The sequence below is a fragment of the Silene latifolia genome, chromosome 8 (assembly GCF_048544455.1).
Source record: "Silene latifolia isolate original U9 population chromosome 8, ASM4854445v1, whole genome shotgun sequence".
NCBI lineage: Eukaryota > Viridiplantae > Streptophyta > Magnoliopsida > Caryophyllales > Caryophyllaceae > Silene > Silene latifolia.
The window spans coordinates 27,796,676-27,809,546 of NC_133533.1; positions in this window are offsets into that span (position 1 = coordinate 27,796,676).

Sequence of the window (12,871 nt, forward strand, 5' to 3'; positions counted from 1 at the left end):
GAAGTGAGACTCCATTTCTATGGATTTTATAGTGGGTTTACCGAGGAGTCAACAGGGTAATAACATGATATGGTTTATCATTGACCGACTGACTAAGTCAGCTCACTTTGTACCGATAAAACATAATTAGACCATGATACAATTGACTTTGGCTTATAGGAAGCATGTGGTTCGTTTGCATGGGGTGCCTAAGGATATAGTGTCCGATAGAGATGCGAGGTTCATATCATGGTTTTGGAAAGAGTTGCAGGAGATGATGGGGACTACTTTAAAGATGAGTACTGCATTTCATCTTGCAACAGATGGCTACACAGAAAGGACCATCAAGACTTTAGAGGACATGTTGCGTGCTTGTGTTATGGATTTTGGTGGTAGCTGGGAGCAGAGATTAGATTTGATTGAGTTTTCTTACAAAAATAGTTATCACACGAGTATTGGCATGACACCATTTAAGGCATTGTATGGGAGGAGATGTAGGAGTCCGATTTGCTGGGATGATAGTGCTAAAGCAGTTGTTTTGGGACAACAGATGGTACAGGAGATGGTTGAACAGGTTAAGCTGATTAGACAAAGGATGAAAGCGGTCCAGGATCGACAAAAGAGTTATGCAGATCTACATCGTCAAGACATAGAGTTTCAGGTTGGGGACAAGGTTCATTTGAAAGTGTCTCTATGCGTGAGGTCATGAGATTTGGTAAGAAAGGGAAGCTGAGCCAGAAGTTTATCGGACCATATGAGATTTTGGATCGTGTGGGTGAGGTTGCTTATCGGTTAACTTTACCCGCTGCTTTGGATAGAGTGCATAATGTGTTTCATGTGTCTCAGCTGCGGAAGTATGTTAGTGATCCATCACATGTGGTAGAGGTATAGAACATTGAGCTGGATGAGTCTTTGTCTTATCTTGAGGTGCTCAAACAAATTCTTGACCGCAAGGTTAGGAAAACCAGACACGGTGAGACAGTGTTCCTTAAGGTTCTTTGGTCTAACCATGAAATTGAGGCGGCTATTTGGGAGGCAGAGGAGGCTATGAGGGAGCGGTATCCATCTATTTTTGATCAGGTATGTGTGGTTACGGGGACGTAACCTTATTTCTTTTAGGGGGAGGAGATGGTCGCATAGAGTTATTGAAAGTTTTTGCATGTTTTATGTTGGTTCTAGTACAGTTAGTAGTTGTCTTGAGTCGGGTTGAGTTTTGTTTTGGGAAGTGTGTTTTGAGTTTTGTGGTCAGTTTTGGTTATGTGGTTGTGTCGGGGTGATGTTAATGTTTTATCGGTTTTATACAGCAGTCACTGTTTTTTAAGGAGGGAAGACTGTAATACTACGATTTTATGTGTCTTAAGGTACTCTATCAAGTGGGGCTTACTCTGTCAAGTAAGTAGCTTTTTACGCAAAACAGTAGACTGCCTGTAGGGTACTCGATCGAGTAAGTTAAGGACTCGATCGAGTAAGGGGCACTCGATCGAGTAAGTCACTTACTCGATCGAGTAAGTGAGTTTACGGGTGATGATTGACGGGTTTTGTTAATAATGTGGGATTAGCATATAAAGCTTTCGTCACTTTTCTTAAAACACTTTTACACCCTAAAACCTTTCAAAGAGAATATTAGAAGTTACGTTGATTGTTCTCGCCGCATTATTAGCAAATCCCAAAGCTAGGAGTGTCGGATTGCATTGTTCTTTGCGCCATTGTGATCCTTGTGTCGAGGGTAAGCTTTTCATAAATTTTTTATAATGTTTTGTTAAGATTGGTGAACCCTAATTGGGTTATATTAGGGGGTTTTGGGCGATTTATATGAATACGGTAGTAATTGCATGTATGTATGGTATAGGAGGAGGTTTCGTTGAGGAAAGATTCTGATTTAGCTGCTTGATCGACTGTTGGTTTTTTCTTTCCAGGTAGGGTTTCCCTACTCAGTATTGGCTACATAATGTGTTGGTGATTGTTGTTGTGATTGTTAAATAATTATAATGTTGGATTGATTTTGGTGATTATTGATAGTATGTTGTTGATTGGTTGTGTATATGTCTGTGATCTTCGGGGTGCGTCCCTGGCTGAGTGAAATCACTTGCGGGAGTGACTTCACGCCCTTGATTCGCCCCTTGTGATTCCCGTCACAAGGGGTGTGCACATTAGTGAACTTGGGTTTATCGCTCAATGGAGATGAGCGGGGCTTAAGTGGGAACGTCTACGGTCCCCCACCGGCGGCGAGGAGTACTTGTTGCGTTGGGTATTCTGGCAGGGTTACACACTTTAGTGTGTAGTCAGTTGTGTAGAGATTGGAAATGGAGACTGGAGATTGGCTTGAGTTGTTTGAGCTATTTGTGATATTGTTTCATTGTGGCATTTATTTTTATATAATCGATCGACCCGTTAATTGTTTTAAAAGCGTGGTGATCCATTCGGGGATGGTGAGCGATTGTTGAAGTGTATGATGGCTTATGCTAGGGATAGTGGGATGGAGTCACCATCGGTCTTAGAGTCTTCCATTTGTGATTTATTTAGTTGTTTGAGTACTTTGGTTTTTGGAGAACAGTTGTATTTCTTTTGACAGTTTTTGGAACCTTATTGTATCACCTAAACTTTATTAACATTTAAATACGTTTTGTTATTGTCTATTTGAGTATTATTGTCTCGGGTTGGTAAGGCACTTGGAGTATGGGAGTGTCACAATAACCATGGGAATTAATAAATTTTCTTCCGTTTGGACACAATCACTTACAATATGTTTTTCATAAAAACAGACAGCATCATGTATAATCAATAATATAATAATAATATCTGAAGTTTGACCTTCACAATATCTAAAATTTTGATCTTTTCAACTACAGCCTTAATATCAAGGAGAATAATATCCTGCATCAACAAGAAAAAATAAATGTAGAATGACGATAGATACTATATCTCAAAGCCAACATAAGTGGCATATATGGTGAAGGTACCACCACCACTTACAGTTTCTTTATTATCATCCTCTTCTTCATAGCACCGGGGAAAAAGGATCAACAAGCAAACATATAAATACATAAATTAGTACAACCAAGAAATAATGAAGACTGATGTGACTAGGGAAGACAAAAGGAGAGTGAAAATCAACACGTGTGACTAGAGCTTAAGATATAGAGAGGAGAGGGAGTCAGAAATCTATTCTCGCAACATTGGTTATCATAGTCATGTACAAGGAAAATAACATGAAGATAAGACATGTAGTCATAATAAATGAACTGCAATCCAAACTAGCAAGGTTAAGGAATTTACATTGAGCAAGGAAATGATATCATATTCGGTCACGAAGGAATATTTGTCCTTGTTGATCTTCTGACGGACAATTAACTTGCACACTTCATCAACTGAGGTCGTTGTTTTTCAGATTCACGATGATAGTAGATGAAGGAGGAATCCATCGTAGACTCCTCAATAAACACCTTAGAAAATATCTTACTATATAACTTAGAAATCTCATCATCATCGTCACCTACCTAAATCGGATTATATTTTCTCTCTCTTTTTCAGACACACTTATATTTTCTCTCTCTCTCTCTCTATATATATATATATAAAACCCTAAATTGGTGAAAAAGTATCAAATCTTCAGGAACGTTGGGTGTTATTCACACTTATCTAATCAAATTAATTTTTGGTTTAATTAATTTTCGCGTCTATATAGTTTATTCTTGTTCTTATGAGCTATGGTCTCCAAGAATTTGTATGCTTCGAGTAGCCAGGCCCATTACACATGAATCATTGTTTCGGAAACAAATAAGACGTGATTTTGTGATCATTTTATGGTTAGTTATTAAAGAAAATAATTTAGCTTGAACACATAAGACATTACCAGTACATCTTTGCTCGCAAAGTAACATAAACACACGTCACATACCCGATTCAACTACACATAACCCGAAAACTAGTACTTGAAGAAATGCATAGCTTCAAGGACAAAGTTAGGATACGAGTTTGGTGGTGATGGTTGTTCAACTCATCCATAGCCTTAACTATGACGTTAAGATTCAATCCCTATCCACGTTAATCTTTCTTTGTTTAATAATATTGTTACATTGTTGTAAAAATAAATAAATAAACTATGGTGTTTGTTGTATTTGAGGAATTCAGGGTACAATATGTGCAAATTGTATTATGGGTGGCAGTTGCGGTGAGAAAAAATATATGATATGATTATAATACGGATACGACATGGTATATGATTTGTGTTGTATGGATTTCCGTATATAAGATACATAACTAGGTTTGTGACCCGTGAAATTCACGGGTTTTATCTTTTTAATTTTGTTATTTTTATATTTTTATTTATACTGTCACGAGCAATTAGTTGATCCATTTAAAAATATAGTCTTAGAATACATAAAAATTAGTCGGTTAATGTCTTATTTCTTTGACAACTTTGGTTTATTTTCAAAACTATATATCGTACTTTAGTTGTTTATTTTGATTAATATACTAATAAAATGTGGTTTTTAAAAAAATAATTACCTTTAACAAGTCCAGTAATTCATGATAAATGCTTAAGATTACCTTTTAATTAGATTGTATAAATTATGTACTAAATTTTCTATGTGAAAGCTTGAATGCCCCTTTGTCATTTAGGCCAATAAAGTTAGTACGTGAAGACGAAAGAGTAAATTAATCCATAATATTAAATTATTGATCCCTTTTTTCTTTTTTGTTTTGAAAATAATAAATCTCGAAATGTAAGGAGTTAAGAAGATATAGAATTATAGGACTTTTTATCTTCTCAATCTTTTAATTCTCATAAATCATATTTTCTAATAGTAGCATAATTATGAAGTTTAATAAATGATAATCTTAATATATCATTTATATCAATTTATCAAAAATCCTAAATTTTAAAATTTTGCATAAAATATAAAATGAGTTAAATGGTAACCTACTACAAATCTCATTGCAATCTCATTTGTGTTATAAGATATGTATACAAGATAATATGACATGTACGCATAAGTATTAGACAATAATTTACATTTAGCTATTATCAATACCAAAAAGGATTTTTTTTGTCCAACATGTTAATAAGATTGAGATTATCGCAACTCCAATTTCATTCTATGAGAGCTATTCTTCAAAGAAAAATGATGAATAAAAAAATAACACATACCCAAATAAAACATATAGTTGAAAGTTTCTGAAATAATAAAAAACAATTATGAACCTAAAAACAATTACTCATTCACATTCATGTCTTCTTTCTCCAATTAACTATCCATACAAAAAAAATCCACTGAGTGATTAATAACAAATAAAATGGTGGAATTTGATTTATGTAATATTAACCTTATCGTTATTAATTTAAGTTTTCTCTCACCACTCTTCTTCATATAGTCTTCTTTCTCCAATTAACTATCCATACAAAAAAAATCCACTGAGTGATTAATAACAAATAAAATGGTGGAATTTGATTTATGTAATTTTAACCTTATCGTTATATTATTAATTTAAGTTTTCTCTTAAATAAGGTAATAAATAGGCATTGAATTATAAAGATATAAGTATATTTAGCTTTTAATAGTTCAACTCCACAAATCTTGATAGTCTCTAAATGAAAATAAAATTACATATATATTAAGGTTAAAAATGTGAAGATTACTTCAAACCAATGAACTTAAAAATAAATAAATAAATTTTTAATTTAAAAACCTTAATACACTTACCTTGATGTTGATACAATGATAAGAAAGATTATTGACTCATACATACAATTCTTTTGGCAATAGCGGTAAAAAAAAATTTGGCTTGAATTTCGGCTCACAAATGCTGTCTTCCATAAAACATTTATATAACCAAATGGGGATGCATTTTATGACTTTTAGACTTTTTTTTTATTATTATTATCAAAGTTAATATGCACATAAATATGTAGAAAGGTTTCATGACTTTTGAGTATTCGTTTTCATTATTAACATATTTACTATAGACATAAATATAGAGTAAATAGAAAGAAATGTAAAAGGTTTATTTTTTTTTTTTACAAAAATCACATTACATGAGAATTGTTTAGGGAGTTATCTTACGAAACTAAAAGAGGTGAATATTTTGTCTTGCCTTTTATTTATAAATTATATCTATAGATTTATTTTTTTTATAAAATTTAACAAATTTGAGAAAGTTTATTTCAATAAGATTTAAGAGGGAGTTTCACATATAAACAGTTTAAAATTAGAGTGATGTAATTTTTTAATTTTTCGTTTAACCTATTCTAGTTTTAAAAATTAAAATATTAATGTTTAATGTTAAGTATGTTATTATTTGCTCTTAATATTTAAAAATTATTTATTATTTTATAAATGGTGTAAAATTATAAGGGTAAATTGATTATTATTCCCTTATATAATTCACTTTTTGAAATTTACTCCCTTATATAATTTTTTTCGAAAAATACTCCCATAAAATGTCACATTTATCAAATATTGCTCCCATTTAACGACTCCGGTCAATAAATGAAAATATTCAATTCAAAATTTGAAATTTGGTACTGACTTTTGCTGTTTATGACTATATTGTCTATAACCTTATTATATTGAAGACTTCAACTGCACCGAGAGGGAGAAAGGGATTTAACAAATTTGGGAGTAAGGAGGTGAATTTGACAAATTTAGGAGGAAGAGTTGATTTAAATTCAGCATATAATAAGGCAAAGGGTAATATAGTCATATGCAAGAAAAATTAGTACCAAATTTCAAAATTTGGAGGAAATATTTCTCTTTTGTTTGACCGAAATCACTGAATGAGAGCAATATTTGAAAAGAGTTATATTTTATGGGAGTAAGTTTCGAAAACAATTATATAAGAGAGTAAGTTTCAAAAAGTGAGTTATATAAGGGAGTAATAATCAATTTACCCAAATTATAATTATGTGATATTTATTTGCTGCTTAAAATATTTTAACAATAAACGTAAAAAATTTAAATTTAGTATGGATTTATTTTTAATGGTTGTTTAATTTATCTAAAAATTTAAAAAGCCAAAGTTAATGTTTGTTATGCTATTTGCATTTAATGGTTCAATTTTTTTTCTTTTTAAATAAGAAATAATCACGTTGCTCTCTATAATTGGTGACGTGGAATTTTGGTTATGCAAGGTGGCATTTAGTAATGTGAGGTGACATTGTCTACGTGGCTTTTAAGGTTTACCCTTTTAATAATATTTATATATTTATTAATTGAAGAACACTTTTACATACATATTTAGTAAATTGTTTATAATTTATAGAGTATTCATACATATATAATAAATTGTCTATATACTATAAAATTCAAAAAAAAACAATTCTCAATATTTAATATAAATATAAATGTTCTATAATTATAAAACAAAAGATTTTATATTTGATAAATTGTATTAAAAGTGATTTTAATTTAAGAATTTGGTGAAAATTAAGAAAATGAGGTTGAATTTTAATATTCCTGACACTTAAGGGGCTTGATTCCTCCAATTGATACTTACGGAGCCTAATTTCACACTTGTACACTTAAGGGACTTAATTACAACTTTCGCGCTCATCCGAATCAATAAAAATTAACACTTCCCTTACCTCTGCCATCCTCTTCAACCTCCACCATGGTAGAGCTGATCAAGTGCAGGTCGGCCCGTTTGGCGCAGCCCACCCGACCCATTATTTAAGCAGGATTGGTCATAGAAAAGTACCAAATTAACGGGTAACGGACAACAAAAAATAGGCCCGCAAAAATTAATGGCACCATGGTGTCAACCATTCCCTCATACTAGGGCTGTGCAAAAAATCCGATCGAAAAAGTTAAGTTTAGCTTGGATATTCGATTCGAAACTTTTGGCATTTGGGTCGAATATGGATATTAGATTGAAAACGATTGGATCTCCGATTAGAAAAAAATATATTTTTCTAGTATTTACTGTTTTTCTTGCCATTTATGACCAGTTTTTTAATTAAATGAGCGTGTTTAGATTGTAGGTCTTATACTAGGGTGCTTAGAATTATCCTACGTTAGAGTTTGGACTATAATTTAAAAATCATTCCATTTTTTTGTGTTATTTTTTTAAAACTTTTAGGGTTGTTTTAAGTATACTTCTTTAAAATCATACTTTTATTTGATACAACAACATTAAAAGGTACAAAAACTATGTTAGTTCTACCTAAATATTATTTCTAGATCATTGAAGAAATTTTTTTTATCATGGAATACTATGAATTTGATAGTGTCTTAAAATCAATTTTCAAGTAAATTTAAAAGTATGCATATCCGATGGATATCTTGGATATCCACATCCGATCCGATTATTTTGGATACCCGAATATTGGATATCCGAAAGATTTGGATCGGATATGGATATCTGGCTTAAAGATTTTTCAATATGAATATCCGATCAGAACTAGCACTTTGGATCGGATATCCATCCTTGTTCTGGCCTATCTCATACCTTCTCCCTCTTCCTCAACAACCACCAAAAACCATTATATTCTGCCACAAACCTAAGTCACCACCTTTCGAGCTTAGACCCACCTTATTTCAACCAAATCTACATATGGGCGATTGGACACTTGTCAGCAAACCGTATCCGTATACATGTTTTTCGGGTACCCAAAAAACGCATATACGGTTAAACCGTAACGGATCCATATGGTGATTTTTGAAAATTTTAAAACTGTATACCTGTAGACACCTCGTTTCTGCACCTCCCGCAAACCACCCGGTGATGATTGGGCCGCATGTTTGGTACGCGGAACGATTTGTGACAGTTCGTAAGATTATCGTCAAGTGATTGCTCAAATATTAATGTCAACCTCTTAGTTGTCATCTACGTCCTGATACGGTCGTTTTGGCAGTAATTAGAGTACATTTGGAGTCCGGGTCAAAAACCGTCTTCATTTTCTAAAACCGTCAAATCCCGAGTCAAAGCAATGTGCTTGTCTACCTAAGGTTAGGATGTCATAAAATGTTGAGATTATATCTCATTTTGAGTCCCATGTCACCTCTTTGGTCTAAACTAAAGGTTTACATTACAAAATGTGCATTTCATTTAGTTAAAATGACAACCCGACCTTTAGGCCCGTTTTACGAGGTCATAACAACTTTTGTGGGTCAGGCCTATTTCACAGAAAGTTCTAGATCTTTCTTTTAGCTTTCCAACGCCACCGAAATCACCTTAATACGAGTCTTGTAGAGAAAGTTATGCCTAAAATACGACAGGCTGTCAAACGCGTTTTCTACGCGCAGAGGAACCTACCGGGAAAGGGACGGCAAGTCGCGCCTCTTCCAAGGGACGCAGCACCTGCTGCGCCTTTTCCCAGGGTTTTCTTTTTGTCCAAGTTTCCGTGTTTTAACCTAGGTCGGTTGTTTCCGGATCTTTCCTTCCGTATCCAACTCTTACCATATTTCCGTCACGTGATTAGTATAAATAGGAGCTTTCGTTCCTCATATTTCTCACGCGAGTGTCCGCCCTTCTCTTCTCCCTTTGCATTCTAGACTTTGTTCTTACTAATTGGCGCCTACGTGCTTGGACTTCCGACCACGTAAGCTCGGATCTTTCCGGGTACCAGCCTTTCCGTTGCATGACCGACCAATTTGACCACTACACTCAATCAATCTAATTAATCAATCTTGTTAAATCGTTTTCCTCTTTCGAGGGCACTCTTTCCTTGCATTCGCGTCGAGCATCACTAATCGATCTTCTTAGTTCATCTCGTTCCGTCAACATGTAAGTCTGAGGGTGTATTAATTCCTTTTATTTATTGTATTTTAATTTTCGTATAACAATTGTAAGGTTTATGTCAAAAGTACCTCATTAAAATCGATTTCTAAAAACCGTCTTTAAAACCTTTTTTGCGGATTTCCAGTAGACAGACGTCGAGAAAAGACGCAGCAACTGCTGCGCCTCTTCGAAGGAGCGCGGCACCTGCTGCGCCTCTTCGTGAGGTTGCCGCAGTTCCTGCTTCTTTTCTTCTTCCTCCGTCCTCTGTAATTCGTATCAAATTTGTCTCTTTTGTTTTGTTCGCCTGTTAATTCTTCATCATGATAGTTTAATAATTCATATGTATATTAACCATCATCATTAACATGTTTTAATTCATCATAAATCCGACTCAAATCCCTTATAATTCATATTTGCGGGTTTTCGTCATTAAATTCAAGTTTCGGGTTTTAGAGTTTCAATTCGTTCATATTGAGTCTCTGGAATTCGTTGTTGATAAATTTGCACCTGTTTATTTATTGTTCATCACTAATTCGTCATCATTCATCGTGTTTAATCTAATTAATTCGGTTTGTTAGTTTAATTAGTTGTTTATTAACATCGACCCTTCACATAATTAATCCGTTTAATTCCGTCTCATCCATGTTCTACTGTTTTATGACATATCCATATGTAAAATAATCCATTAATCACTTTCATCCGAGTCTAAATTTTAATCAATCCATAAAATTACCAATTAACGTTAACAATCTGCAGTTCCGGCTTCACAGCCAGAACTCACCCTTGGAACAGACGCGAAGAATCGCCGCGCTCTTCCAAAGGGCGCGATGTCGCTTGCGTCTGTTCGGGGTGGTTTTTCGCCTCGAACTCCTTTTCTGCCTTGACCTAGTTTGTTTAGATCACGTATTAATCAACTAATATCCTTATTATCACCTTCTGATCTGTCGTGTTTCATTCTTATGTCTTTTTCTCAAATTATCCGTTTTAAAGGTATTTTCGACATAAATCGCCTATTCCAATGTAATTATTGTAATTTTCATTATTGTAATTCATAATTATTGTATTTCTTTTATCATTTGTATGTTTTCACATGTAATGAGCATTAAATCCTACTTCGACCCAATTGTTTGCTAACTTAATTGTTCACCGACTTAGTATTAATTCTCACATGTTAGGATTAATTTATGGATGTTGCATTGCATGCATATAGCCGACAATATATCGAGTACGAACAACTTCCCTAATCATTAGTAGAGGCCGCTATCGAGGCGGGCGGGATTAGGTGTTCGATCAAAAGAGCTTCCTAATACGTACCCTCACCCCTTACTCCAGATCTCCGTGAGCACCCGTGTTCATTGGCATCCACGAGAGTCATTCTAGACATAGAATGCTAAGGGTAACGATTACTTAGTGTTCATGTCACTACTTTGTGTCTTGACATGACACGAGGTATTCGAACGGTTCCAATTTCCCATAAAAATTGGTGGCGACTCCTTACAAAATGCAAACGCTTGTTTTCGATCCTCACCAAGCGCCCCCGTGGGCGGCCCGCTGTCCACAGTTTGGCGACTCCGCTGGGGAATACACTTACGTGTAGCTAGGGTGAAACTTGAACAAGGTTAGGGAATAAGTTTGTACAAGACAATTGTCGGTTTTCATAACTCGGTCTTCCTAGACCGTTTAATTCGGCCTTCCTAGGCCCAACCCAACCCATTCGACCAATCGTCCCGTCTAAACGGTCCTAATTCTTATTTGGGCCTAAGGATGGATAGCGATTGACGTCATCCATACCATGATGCTTACTCTTGTTTGTATCAAGGGCCTTCACTACTTGAGGAAATGGACTAGGAATCGGCCTTACTCTTGTTTGGCACGAGCCTCTCCACAGACTTCGGGTTTGATGGTTCGGTATGGCAACCCACCCTTTAAACCAAAACCCTTCTAAATGCACTCAGCATCCCGTTATAATGCTTGTATAAATGTAAACCTTACGTGATCACCATTTCTAAACAAAACCATGACGAATTTTCAAAAAAATCAAAACCTTTTTTTAAACAAAAATTTCGAAAACAGGCTTTTATTTAGCGCAAAATGAGTCAAACCTCCGTCCAAATGTCGAGTCAAACTTCGGGCCTAAAACCCATTTCAAAACAAAAGAAAACGAAAAAAAAAAAACGAAAAAAGAAGTCCAAAAAAAAAAAACGAAAAAAAAAGAAAGAACAAAAAAACCAAAAAGAATGTTTTAATCAAAATATTTTTCAAACAATGTAAATGTAAATATGTAAATTCAATTGGGCTAAGTTAGAGTCGGAGTTCAAACTGACTATGTCCTAGTCGGAACTCTGTCGAGTCATAAACCCGTCTTCCTTTACATTTTGGGTCTTTTCAAATCCAAGTCAAGTCCTAAGGCGTCACGCCGTCATTTTGGACCCCCTACCCCAATTCAGTTAGGATCTAAACATTTACACACCTCGACTCACACACTCGAGGCTAACACATCAATCCGTCTTTCGAATCCTCCTGGTACACGTTTGGGACACACCTACCCAAACCTCGAGTCAAGTCTGTCTTAAACACACGAATTAGAATCAACACGTGTCGCCAATCCCGTCAATAAGGTCAACCATAAACGTCACTCTATCAAAGTCAACACTCGAGTCTAAAATTACAGTCAAGCACCGTGAATTCAAACACGAGAAGTCACTCACGACATTTCACGAATTCACAAGCCAAGTCTAGATTTGTCATCTCGTCCCTTCCTTTGTTTGTTGCCTTAGTATGCGTGATCCCATGTCGAATCGAGTTGTAATGCGCTTCATTTCTATCGAGTAGGAATCCAGCAAGTTTCAATCAAGCAAAGTCACGGCGGATCAAGCCACCATCACCGCGTCTCTCCAAGATGTTTATGCCATGGTCCTAGGAGTTCAAGCTACAGTGGAAAATTTGAGCATTCGCGTCTTCACCCTTGAAAATGCAATGGTGGAAAAGAACATGCAAATTAGGGAAACCTCTAGTCTAGGTCATCCAAAGCTTACCTCTTGCAATAACCATCGTCCTAGAAAGCCGAAAATAGCTGAAAGGAAACCTGGGAGGCATCAAAGGGTGCTTTCTGATTTAGGCATGTCTTATGCCGATGCTTTGAAGAGACTCTCTGCCCAAGGCAAGCTACATC